The 22654-nt window shown below is 39.6% G+C and overlaps 1 pseudogene; it reads right to left on the reverse strand.

The window, feature by feature from the left end:
* Window positions 1–300: 300 nt before the first annotated feature.
* On the reverse strand, window positions 301–22326 carry LOC120880435 (annotated as a pseudogene).
* Between the last annotated feature and the right edge of the window lie 328 nt (window positions 22327–22654).

Consider the following 22654-nt stretch of genomic DNA (forward strand, 5'->3'; position numbering starts at 1 on the left):
GAAAAGAGCTGGCACAGCAGCATGACTAGGCCAACTGGAGTAGGAGGCATATGCAACATGCTTGGGCAACTTTCCTGTGTCTTCAGGACTTGCTGGAGCCCAGCTATACAAAATACACAGCGACCTGTGTATTTTTTTTTTTCTTGAAGATGGATATGCCAGAATTTATACCATCCAGATCACATACAGCTCAGATGCCATGGTCATTCATATCTTGCTATAAATTATACACTCTGAAATTAATTGTAGTTTTGGACAGTGAATTTTAAATCATTATAACTAGACTCAAATACACCTTTATTAATTAAAATAGGAACCATTACAATCAGCATATTTTCACCAACAAGAAATAAGTTTGTTTATTCTTGCAGCATAAAAATCTGTGCTTCAGCATTCAGCGAACTCTTGGAAAGCATTTTCTGCCTCCTCCTGGTTGTGGAAGCATTTTCTCAGCAAAAAGTTGTCGAGATGCTTGAAGAAGTGGTAGTTGCTTGGCAAGAGGTCAGGTGAATATGGTGGAAGAGGCAAAACTTTGTAGCCCAAATGTTTCAGCTTTTGAAGTGTGATTATGCGAAGTGTGGTCAAGCATTGTCGTGGAGAAAAACTGGGCTCTTTCTGTTGACCAGTGACAACTATAAGTGTCACAGTTTTCAGCGCATCTCATTGATTTGCTGAGCACACTTCTTAGATGTCATGATTTCACTGGGATTCAGAAAGGTGTAGTGGATCATACGGGCAGCAGACTGCCAGACAGTGACTGTGATCCTTTTTTGGTGCAAGTTTGACTTTGGGAAGTGCTTTGGAGCTTCTTCTCGGTCCAGCCAGTTAGCTGGTTGTCTCTAGTTGTCATATAAAATCTACTTTTCATTGCATGACACAATCCAGTCAAGAAATGGTTCATTGTTGCTGCGTAGAATAAGAGAAGACGACACTTCAAAATGATAATTTTGATTTGGGGTCAAATCACGAGGCAACCACTTACCAAGGTTTTTCACCTTTCCAATTTGCTTCAAATGCTGAATGACCATAGAATGGTCAATGTTGAGTTCTTCGACAGCTTCTCATATAGTTGTAAGAGGATCAGCTTCTTGATGATTGCTCTCAGTTGGTTGTTGTCAACTTCCGGAGGCTGGCCGCTACACTCCTCATCTTGGCTCTCATTTCCTTTGCAAAAATTCTTGAACAACCACTGCCCTGTATGTTTGTTAGCAGTTCCTGGGCCAAATATGTTGTTGATGTTGCAAGTGGTCTCCACTGCTTTATGACCCATTTTGAACTCAAATAAGAAAATCGCAGATAAGGTATGCAGATGACAACTCTCTTATGGCAAAAAGCGAAGAGGAACTAAAGAGCCTCTTGATGAAGGTGAAAGAGGAGAGTGGAAAAGCTGGCTTAAAACTCAACACTCAAAAAATGAAGATCATGGCATCCAGTCTCCCATCACTTCATGGCAAATAGATGGGGAAACAATGGAAACAGCGACAGATTTTATTTTCTTGGGCTCTAAAATCACTGCAGATGGTGACTGCAGCCATGAAGCTAAAAAAAAAATGCTTGCTCCTTGGAAGAAAAGCTATGACAAACCTAGGCAGCATATTAAAAAACAGAGACATCTCTTTGCCAGCAAAGGTCCATCTAGTCAAAGCTATGTTTTTTCCAGTAGTAATATATGGATGAGAGAGTTGGACCGTAAAGAAGGCTGAGTGCCAAAGAATTGATGCTTTTGAACTGTGGTGTTGGAGAAGACTCTTGAGAGTCCCTTGGACTGCAAGGAGATCCAACCAGTCCATTCTAAAGGAGATCAGTCCTGGGTGTTCATTGGAAGGACTGATGTTGAAGCTGAAGCTCCAATACTTTGGCCTCCTCATGCGAAGAGCTGACTCATTGGAAAAGACCCTGATGCTGGGAAAGATTGAGGGCAGGAGAAGAAGGGGATGACAGAGGATGAGATGGCTGGATGGCATCACCGACTTAATGGACATGGATTTGAGCAAACTCCAGGAGATGGTGATGGACAGGGAGGCCTGGCGTGCTGCAGTCCGTGGGGTTGCAGAGAGTCGGACACAACTGAACGACTGAACAACAAGAACAAACTAATTTGCTCATTTGCTTTTTGTCTAATATCATTTCTGTAGCCTAAAATTATTATAAAATACACAACAAGTAATGTCATTCACAAAGAAATATAAAGCAAGAAATGCACATTAAAATGATGTATAACTTAACCACTTTTATTTATTTGATATCAAAGGGTAAATTTCGACAATATGAAACTGCAGTTATTTTTACGGCAACCTAATAGCAAGGCAGTAGCTTCTTAAAAGGGCTTTCTATCAGTGGGTCAGGGAAACTTTTTTGTTTGTTTGTTTAATATTGGACTTACAAGGACATATTTGTATGTTGAGAAGGAAAATCCACTTGCCTTGCTTTGTGAGTGTAGCTGGATTCAAGTGCAGCCTGCCCGTTATTGGCTCCCCTTTTCCTACTCCACATGTCCCCAAAGAGGGGAAGAGGATAGACTTCATTGTTTTTAGTACTGATAAAGATTGATTATTATGTAGTTATCATTGAAAACAAAATCCCATTGTCATCTGATTAATAGGCACCTTGTGATCACTGATTTCAACTATTCTACATTTAACATTCTAGACCTTTTATATATAGTTGAAAATCCCTGTATAATAAGAGAACTTTTTTCTAGGTGATATGGTCAATCAGTCATTTCAGTGATGAGTTGTATGGGCCTTTCTATAGTCCCAGAAGGAGCAATATGATTTAGTAATGAGAATACAGACTTTGGTAGCAGTCAGACCTAATTTCAGGTTCTGGTTCTGCCTCTTCCTAATTTTATATCTATTTTGAAAATAATAAATATGGATCTTAGCCAAATTAAAAAAACATAAAGAGGACTTTCCTTTGGAACTGAAGGGGCCTCCTCTCTGATTGTCCTAGAGGAGTTTGTTACAGTCTCCATACAACAACTTGATCTGCCTAAAACCCTTTGAGTTTCCTGGCATCTTTGGGTCATAGTGTTGATGGCAAAAGTTCCGACTACTTGCTGGTTCTACTGTCTAACCAGCCAGAAAACATTATCTTGTTATTGACCTCACTCAAGGCCAGTGGTTGATAGGTCATTTAGTAAATGTATCAGAGCATCTTCGCCAAGTGTGACTTATTTTGCCTTTTACATGGAAAGAGGCATACAGTATATTGTGCCTCTCCTTCTTATTGGTGGGGTGAAGAATTTTTTTCTTTAGAGGAGATATTCAGTCACTTGAAACCACTATATGCTGACTTGTCTTCATTACTGAGTTGTCAAGCCTCTTTATTTCTCTAGGATCTAGCCCCTGCTCTCTAGGACATGCATCTGTTTCTGAGGTATCAAGACTATATGCCTTGGGCTAGTGAACCAGTCTAGAGAGCTTTCCAGTTCCTGAAAAGATCTATTTCAGCTATTGGGTTAGAAACTAGGGAAATAACTTTAAAATATGTGGGGTGATTTACTGGGATTGCCTTGTCTGAACTCCATTTATTATTGTCACACCAAACTTCTGTTTATTAGGTTTGGAACATTTTTCATTAAAAAAAAAATCAAATGGGATCTTAGCTGCCCATATATTTTCTTCTTACGGGCCCCTGATCATTGCCAAAGAATTGGACCATTTTGATTGCTTGCTTTGCTACAGTGGCACTTGAACAGAGTGACAATCTATGAGTTCACTGTCTGCAGAGCAAAACTGGTGGTCTCACCTGGCCAGGGAATTCAGTGCCTCCTATGGACTGATTCGGTCTCCAAATGTTGAGCTGCACAGGCCCCGGTTCCAGTGCAGCACAGTTAATTGATAGCCCCATCTACTACCGAATGGGGATTCCCAGGTGTCACAATGGTAAAGAGTATGCCTGCTAGTTAAGGAGACACGAGAGACGCAGGTTGGATCCCTGAATTGGGAAGATCCCCTGGAGGAGGAAATGGTAACCCACTCCAGTATTCTTGCCTGGAGAATCCCATGGACAGAGGAGCCTGGTGGGCTATAGTCCATGGGATTGCAAAGAGGGGACATAACTGAGCACAAATGTTTGCACACACTACTGCTGAATGTGGTATCCAATCCTAACCAACTAGTAGGCCTGACCAGAGTCCAGACAACCACAGAGCTCATCCTGCAGCCTTACTTGGGTAGGGACCAAGCCAGCAGTCTTTTCCAGCTATCCTCAGCCTCAGCACAACACCCATCCCTGTCCTCAGAATCTGAATAGCAGACTTGCCCTCAAATAAACCATAATAGCAAGCAGACCCTACTAGTTTAAGAACATTATCAAAAGACACATCTCATAATGCAAACTAAACTTACTGGTAAAAAAGTCTCTGCTAAAGCAACATGTGAATTCTGGAGGAGGGACTTGATTATGCAAATATACAGTAAGGAATCAAGGGTCAGAAAAATAAAGTAAAAATGACATCAGCAAAGAGGAGCAACATAAAGCTCCATTAACTAACCCTAAAGAAATGGAGATCTATGAACTGTCAAAGAAATAATTTAGAATAATTCTCTTAAGTTTAGTGAACTATAAGAAAACACAAATAAGCTAAACAAAATTAGTAAACAATGAATAAACAAAAATGAGAAATTTGACAAGGAAATAGCCAACATAAAAAAGCTCAGAAATTCTAGAGTTGAAAGATACCATAACTGAACTGAAGAATCCAACAGAGAGTTTCAGAGGTAGACTTGACCATGAAGAGTCAGTGACCTGGAGGATAAGACATTGGAAATACCCAGTCAAAAGGGCAAAAGAAAAGAGAATGAAAAAGAGTGAAGAAAACCTATGGGAATAGTGGGACACGATGAAAATAAACATGGAAACAATGAAAATGTGAAAGTTCCAGAAGAAGAAAAAGAGAAGGGACAGAAAGACTATTTAAAGCAATAATGACTAAAGGCTTCTGAGTCTGAGGCTAGAAAGGAACATCCCAGATGGATGAGGCCGAATAGGTTGAACCTAAATAAGGCTACAAAGGTCAACAAAAGTCTGTCTAGTCAAGGCTGTGGTTTTTCCAGTAGTCATGTATAAATGTGAGAGTTGGACTATAAAGAAAGCTGAGCACTGAAGAACTGATGCTTTTGTGGAGTGGTATTGGAGAAGACTCTCGAGAGTCCCCTGGACTGCAAGGAGATCCATCCAGTCCATCCTAAAGGAAATCAATCCTGAATATTCATTGGAAGGACCGATGTTGAAGCTGAAACTCCAATACTTTGGCCACCTGATGTGAAGAACTGACTCACTGGAAAAGCCCCTGATGCTGGGAAAGATTGAAGGCAGGAAGAGAAGGGGACGACACAAGATGAGATGGCTAGATGGTATCACTGACTCAATGGACATGAGTTTGAGTAAACTCTGGGAGTTGATGATGGACAGGGAGGCCTGGCGTGCTGCAGTCAATGGGGTTGCAAAGAGTCAGATAAGACTGAGCGAATGAACTGAACTGAACTGAACTAGGGCTACATTGAAACATGTTATAATTAAACTGTCAAAGGTCAAAGACAAAGAATTTTAAGAGCAGCAGTAGAAAAGAGAGAAGTTTTATAAAAGGGAACCACCATTAGACCATTGGCAGATTTTCAACAGAAACTTCTCCGGCCAGGATGCAACAGGATGACATATTCAAAATATTGAAAGAAAATAGCTGTCAGTCAAGAATTATATACTGGCAAAGCTCTTCTTCAGAACTGACCTTTAGAATGTCTTCTTAAGAAGACTTTCCTAGACAAACAAAAGCTGAAGGCATTCACTATCACCAGACCTGCAGTACAAGAAATACTAAAGTGAATTCCTTAAGTGGAAGTAAAAGAACACTAATGAACATCATGAAAACATAGAAAGGTAGTGTAAATCTCGCGGATAATGGTAGTCATTGTTAGTTCTGCAATATGGTAGTAGTGATGCATAATTCACAAAAAACTAAAAGTTAAAAAAACAGACATAATAAAATAGTAAAAATAACCATAATTACAATAATGTCATGTTACATAATACAAAAACAAAAAACAAAAACCATGTAAATTGTAACATCAGTAACCTAGCATATGAGGAGAAAAAGAAAGAGAAATAAAAATGTTAAATTTACAAATGCTGTTCAGGTTAAATTGGTATCAGTTTAAAATATGGTATTATAAGTTTAAGATATTTATGTAAGCCTCATGGTAATCACAAGAGAAAATGTTGTCGTAATCATACAAAAGAACACAATTAAGAAGTTAAAGCATACTGATACCAGAAGACATCAAAATAAAAATATACTCATCCCTAAATGTAATATTGTCAGATTTTTCATATGTTTGCAAATAAATTGCTGTTGGATTAGAAGAATGAAAAAAGATAGTAGTTAAAGAAACAGGGAACAACAGATCTGTAAACAACCAAAGAACATTTAACAAAATGGCAATAGTAAGTCCTTACTTATAGTTAACTATAAACATGAACAAATTAAATTCTTCAGTTAAAAGACATGGAATGACTAAATGGATAAAAGAACAAGACCCAACAATATGCTGCCTTTGAAAGATTCACTTTAGCCTTAAAGATACAGGAAGACTGAGCATGAAGGGATGGAAAAAGACATTTCGAGTAGATATTCAGTTCAGTTCCCCACTCAATTGTGTCCGACTCTTTGCAACCTCATGGACTGCAGCATGCCGGGCTTCCCTGTCCATCACCAACTCCTGAAGCTTGATCACATTCATGTCCATCGAGTTGGTGATTACATCCAACCATCTCATCCTCTGTCATCCCCTTCTCCTCCTGCCTTCAGTCTTTCCCAGCATCAGGGTCTTTTCCAGCGAGTCAGTTCTTCACATCAGGTAGCCAAAGTATTGGAGTTTCAGCTTCAGTGTCAGTCCTTCCAATGAATATTCAGGACTGATTTCCTTTAGGATTAACTGGTTGGATCTCCTTGCAGTCCAAGGGACTCTTAACAAGCAAATGTTAACAACAACCAAAAAGCAGGGGTATATATCCTTATCAGACACAATAGACTTTAAAATTGGTAAAGAGACAAAAAGGCCATTATATGATGATAAGTGAAGTCAAAACATTAAGGCAAATAGAAGGGGAAATGGTAGAAGAAGTGACAGGTTCTATTTTGTTGGGCATCAGAGTCACCGTTGACAGTGATTTCAGTCACAAAATTAAGATATGCTTGCTCCTTGGGAGGAAAGCCACGACAAACCTAGATAACACGTTAAGAAATAGAGACATCACTTTGCTGACAAAGGTCTGTATAATCAAAGAAGGCTGAGTACTGAAAAATTGATGCTTTTGAACTGTGGTGCTGGAGAAGACTCTTGAGAGTCCCTTGGACTGCAAGGAGATCAAAAGAGTAGATCCTAGAGGAAATCAGCCTTGACTATTCATTGGAAGGATTATTGCTGAAGCTGAAGCTCCAATATTTTGGCCACCTAGTGCAAAGAACTGACTCATTGAAAAAGACCCTCCTGATGCTCAGAAAGATTGAAGGCTTAAGGCGAAGGGAATGGCAGAGGATGAGATGGTTAGAAGTATCACTGAATCAATGGACATGAATATGAACAAACTCCAGGAGATAGTGGAGGATAGACTGATTAGACCAATACTAGAAAAGGGATTGAGTCAGTAATCAAATGTCACCCAATAAAGAAAAGCCCAGGACTACATGGCTTCACTGTTGATTTTTTACCAAACATTTAATAAAGATATAAAACCAATTCTTTTCAAACTCTTCTAAAAAATCAAAGAGAACAGAACACTTCTACACTCCTTTTACAAAGTCAGCATTATTCTGACACCAAAACCAGAAAAGGAACTTTCTAGGAAAGGGAAGTAGAGACCAATATTCCCAAGAAATATAGATACAAAAATTCTCAATAAAATACCAGCAAATCAATAAATGGTGCTGGGATAATTGAATTTCACACGTTAAAAGAAACCGGACCCATATATTTCACCACTCACAACATTAACTAAAAATGGATTAAATACTTAAGTATAAGATCTATAACCATGAAACTCCTAGAAGAAAACAGGAGGAAAGCTCCCTCAAGCTTCCCAGCTGGCACCAGTGGTAAAGAATCTGTCTGCCAATGCAGAAGACCTAGGAGATGCAGGTTCGATCCCTGGTTCAGAAAGATCCCCTGGAGGAGGAAAATGGCAGCCCATTCCAATATTCTTGCCTGGAGAATCCCATGGATAGAGGGGCCTGATAGGCTACAGTCCATAGGGTTGCAAAGAGTCAGACATGACTGAAGCAACTTAGCACACATGCACACAAAGCTCTTTGACATAAGATCTTGGTAATAATTTTTGGATATGATACCTAAAGCATAAGCCAAAATAAAAGTAAAGAAATGGGGCTACCTCCAATTTAAAATTTTCTGCAGAGAAAAGTCATCAACAAAGTGAAAAGAGAGCCTATGGAATAAGAAAAAATATTTGCAGACTATACATATGATGAGGGTTTCATGTGCGCAATATATAAAGAACTTGTACAACTCAGTAAAAAAACCCCAAACAACTCAATTTAAAAAATGTACAAAGAACCTGGATGAACATTTCTGCAAAGAAGATACACAGAAGGTCAACATGTACATGAAAAGATGCTCAACATCGCTAGTTATTAGAAAAATGCAGATTGAAACCACATTGAGTTACCACCTCATGCCTATTAGAATGGTGCTGGTGGTTGGTGATTTTGTCACCGAGTTGTATGAATGGCCTGTTAGAATGGTCATCATCAAGAATATGGGAGATAATAAATGTTGGTATGGGGGAGCATTTGCACTGTTGGTGGGCTTGTAAATAGGTATTTCAACTCAATAGCCTGTATGGAAAATAGTATGGAGGATCCTCCCCAAAGTTAAAATAGAACCACACCATACAATTCAGCAATTCCAAAGGAAATGAAATGAAAACACTAACTTGAAAAGATATCTACACCCCCACAGTTATAGCAGCATTACTGACAATAGTCTAAGACATAGAAAGGCTTTCCCCAGTGGCTCAGAGGTAAAGAATCTGCCTACAGTGCAGGAGACACGAATTGATCCCTGGGTTGGGAAGATCCCCTGAAGGACGAAACGGCAACCCACTCCAGTATTCTTGCTGGGAAAATCCCATTGACAGAGGAGCCCTTGGGGTCAAAAAGTCAGAAATGAAATAAAAACAACATAGATGTCCATCACTGGATGAATAGATACAATACAGAAATTATACAATGGAATATTCAGTTCAGTTCACTTCAGTTGCTCAGTCATGTCCGACTCTTTGTGACCCCATGAATCGGGGCACAACAGGCCTCCCTGTCCATACCAACTCCCAGAGTTCACTCAAACTCAGGTCCATCGAGTCAGTGATGCCATGTAGCCATTTCATCCTCTGTTGTCCCCTTCTCCTCCTGCCCCCAATCCCTCCCAGCATCAGGGTCTTATCTAGTGAGTCAACTCTTTGCATGAGGTGGCCAAAGTATTGGAGTTTCAGCTTTAGTATCAGTCCTTCCAATGAACACCCAGGGTTGATCTCCTTTAGAATGGACTGGTTGGATCTCCTTGCAGTCCAAGGGACTCTCAAGAGTCTTCTCCAACACCACACTTCAAAAGCATCAATTCTTTGGCATTCAGCTTCCTTCACAGTCCAACTCTCACATCCGTACATGACCACAGGAAAAACCATACCCTTGACTAGACAGACCTTTGTTGACAAAGTAATGTCTCTGCTTTTGAATATGCTATCTAGGTTGGTCATAACTTTCCTTCCAAGGAGTAAGCGTCTTTTAATTTCATGGCTGCAATCACCATCTGCAGTGATATTGGAGTCCCAAAAAATAAAGTCTGACACTGTTTCCCCACCTATTTCCCATGAAGTGATGGGACCAGATGCCATGATCTTCATTTTCTGAATGTTGAGCTTTAAGCCAACTTTTTCACTCTCCTCTTTCACTTTCATCAAGAGGCTTTTTAGCTCCTGTTCACTTTCTGCCATAAGGGTGGTGTCATCTGCATATCTTGAGGTTATTGATCTTTCTCCTGGCAATCTTGATTCCAGCTTGTGCTTTATCCAGTCCTGCATTTCTCATGATGCACTCTCATAGAAGTTAAATAAGCAGGGTGACAATATACAGCGTTGTCGTACTCTTTTTCCTATTTGGAACCAGTCTGTTGTTCCATGTCCAGTTCTAACTGTTGCTTCCTGACCTGCATACAGATTTCTCAAGAGGCAGGTCAGGTGGTCTGGTATTCCCATCTCTCTCAGAATTTTCCACAGTTTATTGTGATCCACACAGTCAAAGGCTTTGGCATAGTCAAGAAAGCAGAAATAGATGTGTTTCTGGAACTCTCTTGCTTTTTCCATGATCCAGTGGATGTTGGCAATTTGACCTCTGGTTCCTCTGCCTTTTCTAAAACCAGCTTGAACATCTGGAAGTTCACAGTTCACGTATTGCTGAAGCCTAGCTTGGGGAATTTTGAGCATTACTTTACTAGCATGTGAGATGAGTGCAATTGTGCGGTAGGAGACAGGGATCAAGACCATCCCCATGGAAAAGAAATGCAAAAAAGCAAAATGGCTGTCTGGGGAGGCCTTACAAATAGCTGTGAAAAGGAGAGAGGCAAAAAGCAAAGGAGAAAAGGAAAGATATAAGCATCTGAATGCAGAGTTCCAAAGAATAGCAAGAAGAGATAAGAAAGCCTTCCTCAGCGATCAATGCAAAGAAATAGAGGAAAACAACAGAATGGGAAAGACTAGAGATCTCTTCAAGAAAATTAGAGATACCAAGGGAACATTTCATACAAAAATGGGCTCGATAAAGGACAGAAATGGTCTGGACCTAACAGAAGCAGAAGATATTAAGAAGAGGTGGCAAGAATACACAGAAGAACTATACAAAAAAGATCTTCATGACCCAGATAATCATGATGATGTGATCACTAATCTAGAGCCAGACATCTTGGAATGTGAACTCAAGTGGGCCCTAGAAAGCATCACTACGAATAATGCTAGTGGAGGTGATGGAATTCAAGTTGAGCTATTTCAAGTCCTGAGGGATGATCCTGTGAAAGTGCTGCACTCAATATGCCAGCAAATTTGGAAAACTCAGCAGTGGCCACAGGACTGGAAAAGGTCAGTTTTCATTCCAGTCCCAAAGAAAGGCAATGCCAAAGAATGCTCAAACTACCGCACAATTGCACTCATCTCACATGCTAGTAAAGTAATGCTCAAAATTCTCCAAGCCAGGCTTCAGCAATACGTGAACCATGAACTCCCTGATGTTCAAGCTGGTTTTAGAAAAGGCAGAGGAACCAGAGATCAAATTGCCAACATCCACTGGATCATGGAAAAAGCAAGAGAGTTCCAGAAAAACATCTATTTCTGCTTTCTTGACTATGCCAAAGCCTTTGACTATGTGGATCACAATACACTGTGGAAAATTCTGAAAGAGATGGGAATACCAGACCACCTGACCTGCCTCTTGAGAAATCTGTATGCAGGTCAGGAAGCAACAGTTAGAACTGGACATGGAACAACAGACTGGTTCCAAATAGGAAAAGGAGTACGTCAAGGCTGTATATTGTCACCCTGCTTATTTAACTTCTATGCAGAGTCCATCATGAGAAACGCTGGACTGGAAGAAACACAAGCTGGAATCAAGATTGCCAGGAGAAATATCAATAACCTCAGATATGCAGATGACACCACCATTATGGCAGAAAGTGAAGAGGAACTCAAAAGCCTCTTGATGAAAGTGAAAGAGGAGAGAGAAAAAGTTGGCTTAAAGCTCAACATTCAGAAAATGAACATCATGGCATCTGGTCCCATCACTTCATGGGAAATAGACGGGGAAACAGTGGAAACAGTGTCAGGCTTTATTTTTTGGGCTCCCAAATCACTGCAGATGGTGATTGCAGCCATGAAATTAAAAGACGCTTACTCCTTGGAAGGAAAGTTATGACCAACCTAGATAGCATATTCAAAAGCACAGACATTACTTTGCTAACTAAGGTCCGTCTAGTCAAGGCTATGGTGTTTCCCGTCGTCATGTACGGATGTGAGAGTTGGACTGTGAAGAACGCTGAGCGCCGAAGAATTGATGCTTTTGAAGTGTGGTGTTGGAGAAGACTCTTGAGAGTCCCTTGGACTGCAAGGAGATCCATCCAGTCCATTCTGAAGGAGATCAGCCCTGGGTGTTCTTTGGAAGGAATGATGCTAAAGCTGAAACTCCAGTACTTTGGCCACCTCATGCGAAGAGTTGACTCGTTGGAAAAGACTCTGACACTGGGAGGGATTGGGGGCAGGAGGAGAAAGGGACGACCGAGGATGAGATGGCTGGATGGCATCATGGACTCGATGGACATGAGTCTGAGTGAACTCTGGGAGTTGGTGATGAACAGGGAGGCCTGGCGTGCCGCGATTCATGTGGTCGCAAAGAGTCGGACACGCCTGAGTGACTGAACTGAACTGAACTTGAGCATTCTTTGGCATTGCCTTTCTTTGGGATTAGAATGAAAACTGACCTTTTCCAGTCCTGTGGCCACTGCTGAGTTTTCCAAAATTGCTGGCATATTGAGTGTAACACTTTCACAGCATCATCTTTTAGGATTTGAAATAGCTCAACTGGAATGCCATCACCTCCACTGGCTTCATTCGTAGTGATGCTTTCTAAGGCACACTTGACTTCGCATTCCAAGATGTCTTGACTTCACGTTCTAGATGAGTGATCACACCATCGTGATTATCTGGGTCGTGAAACTCTTTTTTGTACAGTTCTTCTGTGTATTCTTGCCACCTCTTCTTAATATCTTCTGCTTCTGTTAGGTCCATACTGTTTCTGTCCTTTATTGTGCCCATCTTTGCATGAAATGTTCCCTTGGTATCTTTAATTTTCTTGAAGAGATCTCTAGTCTTTACCATTCTGTTGTTTTCCTCTATTTCTTTGCATTGATCGCTGAGGAAGGCTTTCTTATATCTCCTTGCTATTCTTTGGAACTCTGCATTCAGATGCTTATATCTTTCCTTTTCTCCTTTGCTTTTCACTTCTCTTCTTTTCACAGCTATTTGTAAGGCCTCCTCAGACAGCCATTTTGCTTTTTTGTATTTCTTTTCCATGGGGATGGTCTTGATTCCTGTCTCTGTACAATGTTATGAACCTCCATCCATAGTTCATAAGGCACTCTATCAGATCTAATCCCATAAATCTATTTCTCACTTCCACTGTATAATCATAAGGGATTTGATTTAGGACATACCTGAATGGTCTAGTGGTTTTCCCTACTTTCTTCAATTTAAGTTTGAATTTGGCAATAAGGAGTTCATGATCTGAGCCACAGTCAGCTCCTGGTCTTGTTTTTGCTGACTGTATACAGCTTCTCCATCTTTGGCTACAAAGAATATAATCAATCTGATTTCAGTGTTGACCATCTGGTGATGTCCATGTGTAGAGTTTTCTCTTGTGTTGTTGGAAGGTGTTTGGTACAACCAGTGCATTCTCTTGGCAAAACTCTATTAGCCTTTGCCCTGCTTCATTCCGCATTCCAAGGCCAAATTTTCTTGTTACTCCAGGTGTTTCTTGACTTCCTACTTTTGCATTCCAGTCCCCTATAATGAAAAGGACATCTTTTTTTTGGTGTTAGTTCTAAAAGGTCTTGTAGGTCTTCATAGAACCGTTCAACTTCAGCTTCTTCAGCGTTACTGGTTGGGGCATAGGCTTGAATTACTGTGATATTGAATGGTTTGCCTTGGAAACGAACAGAGATCATTCTGTCATTTTTGAGATTGCATCCAGGTACTGCATTTTGGACTCTTTTGTTGACCATGATGGCTACTCCATTTCTTATAAGGGATTCCTGCCCACAGTAGTAGATATAATGTTCATCTGAGTTAAATTCACCCATTCCAGTCCATTTTAGTTCGCTGATTCCTAGAATGTCGACGTTCACTCTTGACATTTCCTGTTTGACCACTTCCAATTTGCCTTGATTCATGGACCTAACATTCCAGGTTCCTATACAATATTTCTCTTTATAGCATCAGACCTTGCTTCTGTCACCAGTCACATCCACAGCTGGGTATTGTTTTTGCTTTGGCTCCATCCCTTCATTCTTTCTGGAGTTATTTCTCCACTGATCTCCAGTAGCATATTGGGCACTTACTGACCTGGGGAGTTCCTCTTTCAGTATCCTATCATTTTGCCTTTTCGTACTGTTCATGGGGTTCTCCAGGCAAGAATACTGAGATGGTTTGCCATTCCCTTCTCAAGCGGACCACATTCTGTCAGACCTCTCCACCATGACCCGCCCGTCTTGGGTGGCCCTAGATGGTAATGCTTAGTTTCATTGAGTTAGACAAGGCTGTGGTCCGTGTGATCAGATTGACTAGTTTTCTGTGAGTATTGTTTCAGTGTGTCTGCCCTCTTATGCCCTCTTGCAACACCTACCGTCTTACTTGGGTTTCTCTTACCTTGGACGTGGGGTATCTCTTCATGGCTGCTCGAGCAATGTGCAGCCGCTGCTCCTTACCTTGGATGAGGGGTGTCTCCTCACGGCCGACCCACCTACCTTGATCGTGGAGTTGCTCCTCTCAGCCCTCCTGTGCCCACGCAGCCACCGCTCCTTGGATGTGGGGAATAAACCATTAAATAAGCCCTTAAACCAAAGAAATCCTACCATTTTCAATAACATTTACTTCAATGAATACCTTGAAGACATTTTGCTAATAAGTATGTCAGACAGAAAAAGCCATCTAAAATAAAATAAAACTAAACTCATGGAAAAGTAGATCAGGCTAATATTTGCTAGAGGGAAAGTGGAGAGGGCATTAGAGGAAGGTGGTAAAAAGATACAAATTTTCAGTATAAAATAAATAGGTATTATGAATGTAGTGTACAACATGAAGAAGAGTAAATCCTAAGTTCTCATCACAAGGAGTCTTTTTTATCCTTTTTTTTTTTCCTTTGTTGTATCTATATGAGAAGATGTGTGTTAGATGAATGTATTGTGGTAATCATTCACAATATGTATAAATCAAACCATCATGCTATATTCCTTAAAGTTACTACAGTGATGTGTATCAGTTATTTCTCAATAAAACCAGAAAAGAAATCTGTGAACCAGCCAAGCACACTTTTACGACTACTGCCAGCTATTGAGCGAGGACATCAAATCTAGAATTTCTGTTAAGTGTGCTTATATTGATAAATGTAGCCACAATATAAAACTACTTTCTTTTTTTCCTTGGTCAAATACTTCACAATACATTCTTGTACATATTCCCCAAGATTTTGCCAAAGTCAACAAGCCACATTCTGAAGAGTTTTTGGTGTGTAATTCTTTATTCTTGAGTTTGATTTTTTATTGGCCCTTTGGGATCTGTTTGGATCTGGCTGTAGTAGTAAGACTGGTGACAATAAGGGGTGTTTTGTGTGTGAGTGCCTCCCTATTCCCACGTATGTATTGGGGGTGGAGCATGATACGAATTAACTTCATCTTTATAGATAAGTCTCTGAAGTAAGGAAGAGATTCTACAAATGTTTTCTACATATGAGTATCCAGTTTGAATTTGCAGATTGATATGTAAACTGCAGCGACAAAGAATAATGACTGTTCAGAAAATGTTGCCCAATTGTTGAAGTCTGATTTCCCCAGGGATTCATTATCATAAAATCTCTTTTCCAGACCAAGGAAGATTTCACTGGATCAAAGGGGTTAGATTTGGCTGGTTAGAATTGGTCTCTTACTTTCTAAATCAAAATCAAGACCAAATAATTCCACTGAGACCTTGCCTTGAATCTGATAGTCCTTGTGATCAAAGATTCCTTTCTGCTCTCTATAACCTCGCTTTTTCTTTCTTTTTTTCTTGCATCAAATCATCTGATCTTCTCAAGGATTTGATAAACAATCATCTATTGTTTGTCATAGATAATAACATAGTAGACTTAAACAAGCACTCAATTTTTCATACTCTTTTGGGCTTACAAGCACGTAATTTTGCAAGTTTGAATCAAAGAAGGATTATAGGAAACTGTTTAAAAGTAGAAACAGAAGCCCTGATCCATCATTTACTATAGTGCTTATTTTTGCACAGAATGATCAACTGAACTCTGAAAGAGTATAATAAATGACATATTCCTCCAGTAACAAATATTAGCACGCAAAACATGCAGACGTGAATCTACTCTATCCAAAATTTTACCCAGTAGAGTTTGTTTTGCCTGAGTATAATTTGTACTCACTTGCCTGGGGATCTGTGGAAATTTGCAGCAGAGCCAAGTTCTTTTGATTCCTGCTGAGATTCTTATGATGCCAAGTCACTTCTCACACCCCTGACCTTGGGTTGATACTGCTTGGGAGAATATTGTTTACTTAAAAAAGAACAAAGTTGCCCCCAGAGTTTAAGTTTTTATATATTATTTCTTAATTTTTATAAAGACATTGTTAAAACAATTATAAAACATTATGAAAGGAAATAAAACTCTAGTTTCACTTGTAACTCAACTCCCTACCACAGCAGCTATTTTCATTCTCTCTTGTGTTCCTTTCATTTCTGAATGAGGACAAATTTAGGGGGCTTCTTGGGCAGCTTAGCTTTCTCAGGCACTTAGTAAGCTTTCCATGTGTTTGATATCAATCAATTTCATGTATCAGTAAGTGTATCACAGGTCGTTTCTAGACTTCTGTACTTTTATGCTTCTCTCTCTATATATTTGCCTTTGTTTCCTTTTTCTCTCTTGATGAAATTATTAATTGGAAAATCTTTATTTATTTTAGTGCATCATGTCCAAAGAGGGTCAGCAGTGGGCTCTGCCTAATCTTTCATTTCTCTCTTTTTAAAAAAGCTGTCTTCTCCTATTGAAAGTCTTTTCTAAATATCATGCTCTTAGCTGACTATTGCTCTCTCCATTCAGAGATTTTAGCAATGAGTATGATTCTTTTGACTTGTTAGCTAGGATTGATCAAGGCTGAGTTTTAATCAACTTTGTTAGTTAAAGCATTTCTAAATTTTTCACTGTAGTATTTGGGTCTGAGAAGCAGTTGCCTCTTTTCACTCTCTAACTCTCTGAATTCATGGACTCTATTACCTATCTTTCTTGTCTTCAAACTGGGCCAATTAGTTTCTGTGGCCAGTTCGTCACCTCCCTCTTGCAAACCTTGCCAAAGGCAATGACAGCACCAATTCCCAGTATCAGCAGTTCGCTCCCGCATGGCTTCCTCTGCAGCTACAAGTTTAGCACGTGTGTTCTGCTTTCCAAGTTTTCCCGACAGATTGCCGCCTTACCAGCCTCCATTAGCAGTTTTCCTGCTGTCTGCCAGTGACCATGAAGCCAATATCACATAGTTCAGGTTTACATTAGAGCTACTACAGTACATTCTACTCTTAGGTTCCAATTTTTATATCTGTCCGTACAGGTTCAGTTATGGTGTAGTGACAGACAGCTCTGACATCCCAGTGACTTGACATGGGGGAAATTTATTTCTTGTTCATAGCAGCCAACGGGGTTGGAGCCTTATAATGTCTTAGGGCGTCAGGCTAATGGGGAATTCATCTGAGCACATCCTTGGATGGCTGCTGAGGCAAGAAAGGAGTGGATAGGATTGTGTGCTGGAATGACACCCTGACATTGGATTGGTCATTATAAGTCATGTAATCAGGCCTAACTTCAGAGGTGGTGGGGAAATGCTGTCCTTCTGTTGTGGGTTGAATACCACTCATCAAAAGATGTTGAGGCCCTAACCCCCAGAACCTGTGAATGTGACCTTACTTGGAAATGGGGTTTTTACACAGATAATCAAATTACAATGAAGTCATTAGAGTGGGCTGTAATCTAATATGACTGATGTCCTTTTAAAAAAGAGAAATTTGGGCAGAGATAAGTATGTGTAGAGGAAGGATTATGTAAAAACACAGGGAGAACATTAACTACAAGCCAAGATGTGCCTGAGGTTACCAGAAGCCAGGAGAGAGTCTCCCGCATAGCTCTCAGAAGGAAGCAACCTGGTTGACACCTGGATTTCAGACTTCCGGCCTCCAGAACTATGACGTGATAGATTTCTGTTGTTCGAAGCTTCTCAGTTTGTAATGCTTTATTACTGCAGTTCTAATACACTTCCTGTATATCTAGGAGGAGAAGATTGGAATATTTATAAACAGCATTAATGACCATCACAGTGTCTTTATTGATGTAAAACATACATCACTTTACTAGTTTTAATCCCAGTTTATAGAAAAATTTGCATCCCATTTTCTTCACTTAGCATTAATTAATGTCTTTGTCCTTTTATACCAACATATTTTCATTGCTAAATTGCTGTGTTATATATAACTATTTATATTTTATTTTTAATTGTAGGATAACTACTTTATACTATTGTGATGGTTTTTGCCATACATTAACATGAATCAGCCATAGGTATACATATGGCCCCTCCTTCTTGTGCCTCCCTCCCGCCTCCCTCCTCCTTGCATCCCTCTAAGCTGTCATAGAGGACCAGCTTTGGGTTCCTTGTGTCATAGAGTAAATTGCTGCATTATATCTTATCATATAGTCTTAAATGTTTAATTTATAATTTTCATGCTGTTAACAAGTACCATGAATTGCAAAATCAAAAATAGAAAAAAAATAAAATTCTCAGATAACATCAATTTCCAATAAAGCAGTGAATATGAGGCACTAGGAGTGTAAATATATTGTCCAGTATTGCAACAAATGTACTTAATGCAGACTCTTAGAAAGTCCGAGATTATTGCCAAAATTTGTTTATCATTACACAGATAACATGTATCAATTTGTTCTGTTACTAGACTTTATTGGAGCTGAAAAATATATGTGCAATACAAAAAATTCTCTCTGTAAATATTCCAAGGAAAATTTCAGTGTTATCCCTTAATTCAGTGGTAAAGTAAGTCCTGATTTTCTGGGGAATAGTCAATGGAAAAAATCCAAATTAATTTATTCTTATTCTCAATATCTGGTGTTGCTCAAGAAGAAAATTCTTTGATCTTCAACTCCTACTCAGATATATATCCTTGTAAGGGATGTTGTACTACATGCTGGAACACTTTCTTTCTTCTTTCCTGCTCCAGCATTAAATTATGTATGACTCCCTGGTGTATATAAATATTTCCTTCTAGTTGGAATCTCACTTGCAGATGGTAGAATGTCATAAATATAACTTAAAAAAACTCCCCAGTAACAGACTCAGGATACTCAAGGTATATTAATGTCACACATCTATGCAAAATGCATGAGATTCTTTCATAGAGTGATGATGCCATTTTTATTTCTTATCTATATTTAACCCTGAGAAAAGTGAGCAGAATGACAGAGTAAAATGAAATATGTTCTTTAAGCTACATTTCATGGTTTCATGGTTGAATTAAAGATATCCTTATTTAGTGTCCTGAAATGTCTGCAAGTTTGCTGAGACCATTTCAGTACCAAGCCCAGTTTAATATATTGAAGAGAACATTCAGCACAGTATGTGGGGAATAAGGTTCTCAACTTGTGTTCTTGTAGTCTGTGTGTAGCTTTTTTTTTTTTTTCAACTGTGTTTCATAAAGTTCCAGATAAAGGAGAGACAGAGTTTTGGTTATCTGAGATGTCTAAAGAACTAACATATAAAATCAGTTTTATAATTTGAGGCTTTTCATCAGCATCAACCAATAACTTCCTTACCACTCTCATGGAGATACAGCTGTTATTTATTGCAATTACAGTGCAAAGCTCAGCTGGTAAAGAATCAACCTGCAATGCAGGAGACCCTGGTTCGATTCCTAGGTTGGGAAGATCCACTGAAGAAGGGATAGGCTACCCACTCCAGTATTCTTGGGCTTCCCTTGTGGCTTAGCTGGTAAAGAATCCACAATACAATGTGGGAGACCTGGGTTTGATCCCTGGGTTGGGAAGATCCCCTGGAGAAGGGGAAGGCTACCCACTCCAGTACTCTGGCCTGGAGAATGCCATGGACTGTGTAGTCCATGGGGTTGCAGTCACAGCAATTACTACATACTGGGCACTATGTCAGGTGATTGACATACATCACTCATGTAGTTCTCTCAAGAAACGGATAGAGTAGCTCTTGTTATCCTCATTTTTATAGATAAGGAAGCTACAGTTTAGAAAGGGTTCGTCCAAGTTAATTGATACTGAAATGTGAATCTAACCAGCTTGCTGTCTCAGTCTCTCTTAACCGTTACTCCAGAACTTTCCAATACCATTTCATGTAGTAGCATGCATAGAAAATGACAACACTTGCATACAGACTTGAGAAAACTGAAGGGGATTTGGGAATATCTATAATGGGGCTTGGTGGAAAACAAGTTATTATATTTTCCCTGTGTTATGTAATTATTAGAAGAAAAATAAAAATAAAAGAACAAGGACTTTTTAAATAAAAACAATAAATCTTGTCCCATTTTATTTTTTCAATTTTAGAGAAGTATGGTTGATTTGCAATATTATGTTAATTTCTGCTGTACAGCAAAGTGATTCTGTTATACATATGTATATTCTTTTTCATGTTCTTTTCTATTATGGTTTATCTCAGGATATTGAATGTAGTTCCCTGTGCTATACAATAGGACCTTGTTGTCTGTCCATCCTACATATATTAGCTTGGTACAAATGTAACTGTGGTTTCAGACTGTGAATTTTAAATCATTATAACTAGGCTTAAAACCAGAGACATTACTTTGCCAACAAAGGTCCGTATAGTCAAAGCTGTGGTTTTTCTAGTAGTCATGTATGGATGTGAGAGTTGGACCATAAAGAAAGCTGAGCACTGAAGAATTGATGCTTTTGAACTGTGGTGTTGGAAAAGACTCTTGAGAGTCCCTTGGACAGCAAGGAGATCAAACCAGTCAATCCTAAAGAAAATCAACCCTGAATATTCATTGGAAGGACTGATGCTGAAGCTTTAATACTTTGGCCGTCTGATGCGAAGAGCTGAAAAGACCCTGATACTGGGAAAGATTGAAGGCAGAAGGAGAAGGGGATGGTAGAGGATGAGATGGTTGGATGGTATCACCAACAAAATAGACATGAGTTTGAGCAAGCTCTGGGAAATGGTGAAGGACAGGGAAGCCTGGTGTGCTGCAGTCCATGGGGTTGCAAAGAGTCGGACATGACTGAGCAACTGAACAAAAACAACAACAACAAAAAACCCAGCAAGGTTCAAACACATCTTTATTAATCAAAATAGGAACCATTACAATTATTTTTGGCAACGAGAAATAAGTTGGTTTATTCCTGTAGCATAAAAATACATGCTTTGGAATTTGGTGAACTCTTGGAAAGCATTTCTGCCTCCTGCTAATTGTGGAAGCATTTTCCCTGGAAAAAGTTGAGAAGCCTAAAAAAGTGGTAGTCACTTGACAAGAGGTCAGGTGAATATGGTAGATGAGGCAAAACTGTGTAGCCCAATTTGTTCAACTTTTGTAGAACTGACCGCAACATGCAGTCAGGTATTGTTGTGGAGAAGATTGGGCCATTTCTGTTGACTGGTATTGGCTTCAAGGATTGCAGTTTTGGTGCATCTCATCAATTTGCTGAGTTTTGCAGGGATTCAGAAAGCTGTAGTGGATCAGATGGGCAGCAGACCATCAAACACTGACCGTGACCTTTCTTTGGTGCAAGTTTGGCTTGGGAAAGTGCTTTGGAGCTTCTCAGTCCAACCACTGAGCTGGTTGTCAGCGGTTGTCACTTATTGTTGTACATCACAATCTGATTGAGAAATGGTTCTTTGTTGCGTACAATAAGAGAGTGAGTGAAGTGAAGTTGATCAGTCGTGTCTGACTCTTTGTGACCCCATGGACTGTAGCTTACCAGGCTTCTCCGTCCATGGGATTCTCCAGGCAAGAATACTGGAGTGGGTTACCATTTCCTTCTCCAGGGGATCTTCCCGACCCAGGGATCAAACCTGGGTCTCCCACATTGGAGGCAGACGCTTTAATCTCTGAGCCACCAGAGAGAAGACACTTCAAAATGACGATTTTTTTGATTTTCCATCTGCTAATGGAGCAACCAGTTTTTCAACTTCCAGTTTGCTTCAAATGCTGAATGACCATAAAATGGCCAACACTGAGTTCTTTGGCAACTCCTCATGTGGTTGCAAGAGGATCAGCTTTGATAATTGCTCTCAGTTGGTTCTTGTCAACTTCTGATGGCCAGCCACTATGCTACTTACCTTCAAGGCTCTCGTCTTCTTTGCAGAACTTCTTAAACCACCACTGCACTGTAAGTTCATTCACAGTTCCTGGGCCAGATGCGTTGTTGATGTTGTGAGTTGTGTCCACTGGTTTATGACCCATTTTGAACTCGGATAAGAAATTTGCTCAAATTTGCTCATCATTTAACATCATTTCCACAGTCATGTAAATGGAAATACACATACATATAAAATAATCAAATAAGTCATTAGCAAAAAAGCATAAAGTGAGAAATGCACATTAAAATGACATATAAAACATCACCACATTTATTTAAGAATGTATTCAAGTATCAAATGGCAAATTTCAGCAGTGCAAAAACCGCAATTACTTTTGCACCAGCCTAGTATAATAGTTTGCATCTGCTCTTGGCTTGTTTTAAATAAGAGACATGAGCTCACTTCTATGACCATATAATTTTGGCATCAGA

The sequence above is a fragment of the Oryx dammah genome, unplaced genomic scaffold (assembly GCF_014754425.2).
Source record: "Oryx dammah isolate SB20612 unplaced genomic scaffold, SCBI_Odam_1.1 HiC_scaffold_21, whole genome shotgun sequence".
Lineage (NCBI taxonomy): Eukaryota > Metazoa > Chordata > Mammalia > Artiodactyla > Bovidae > Oryx > Oryx dammah.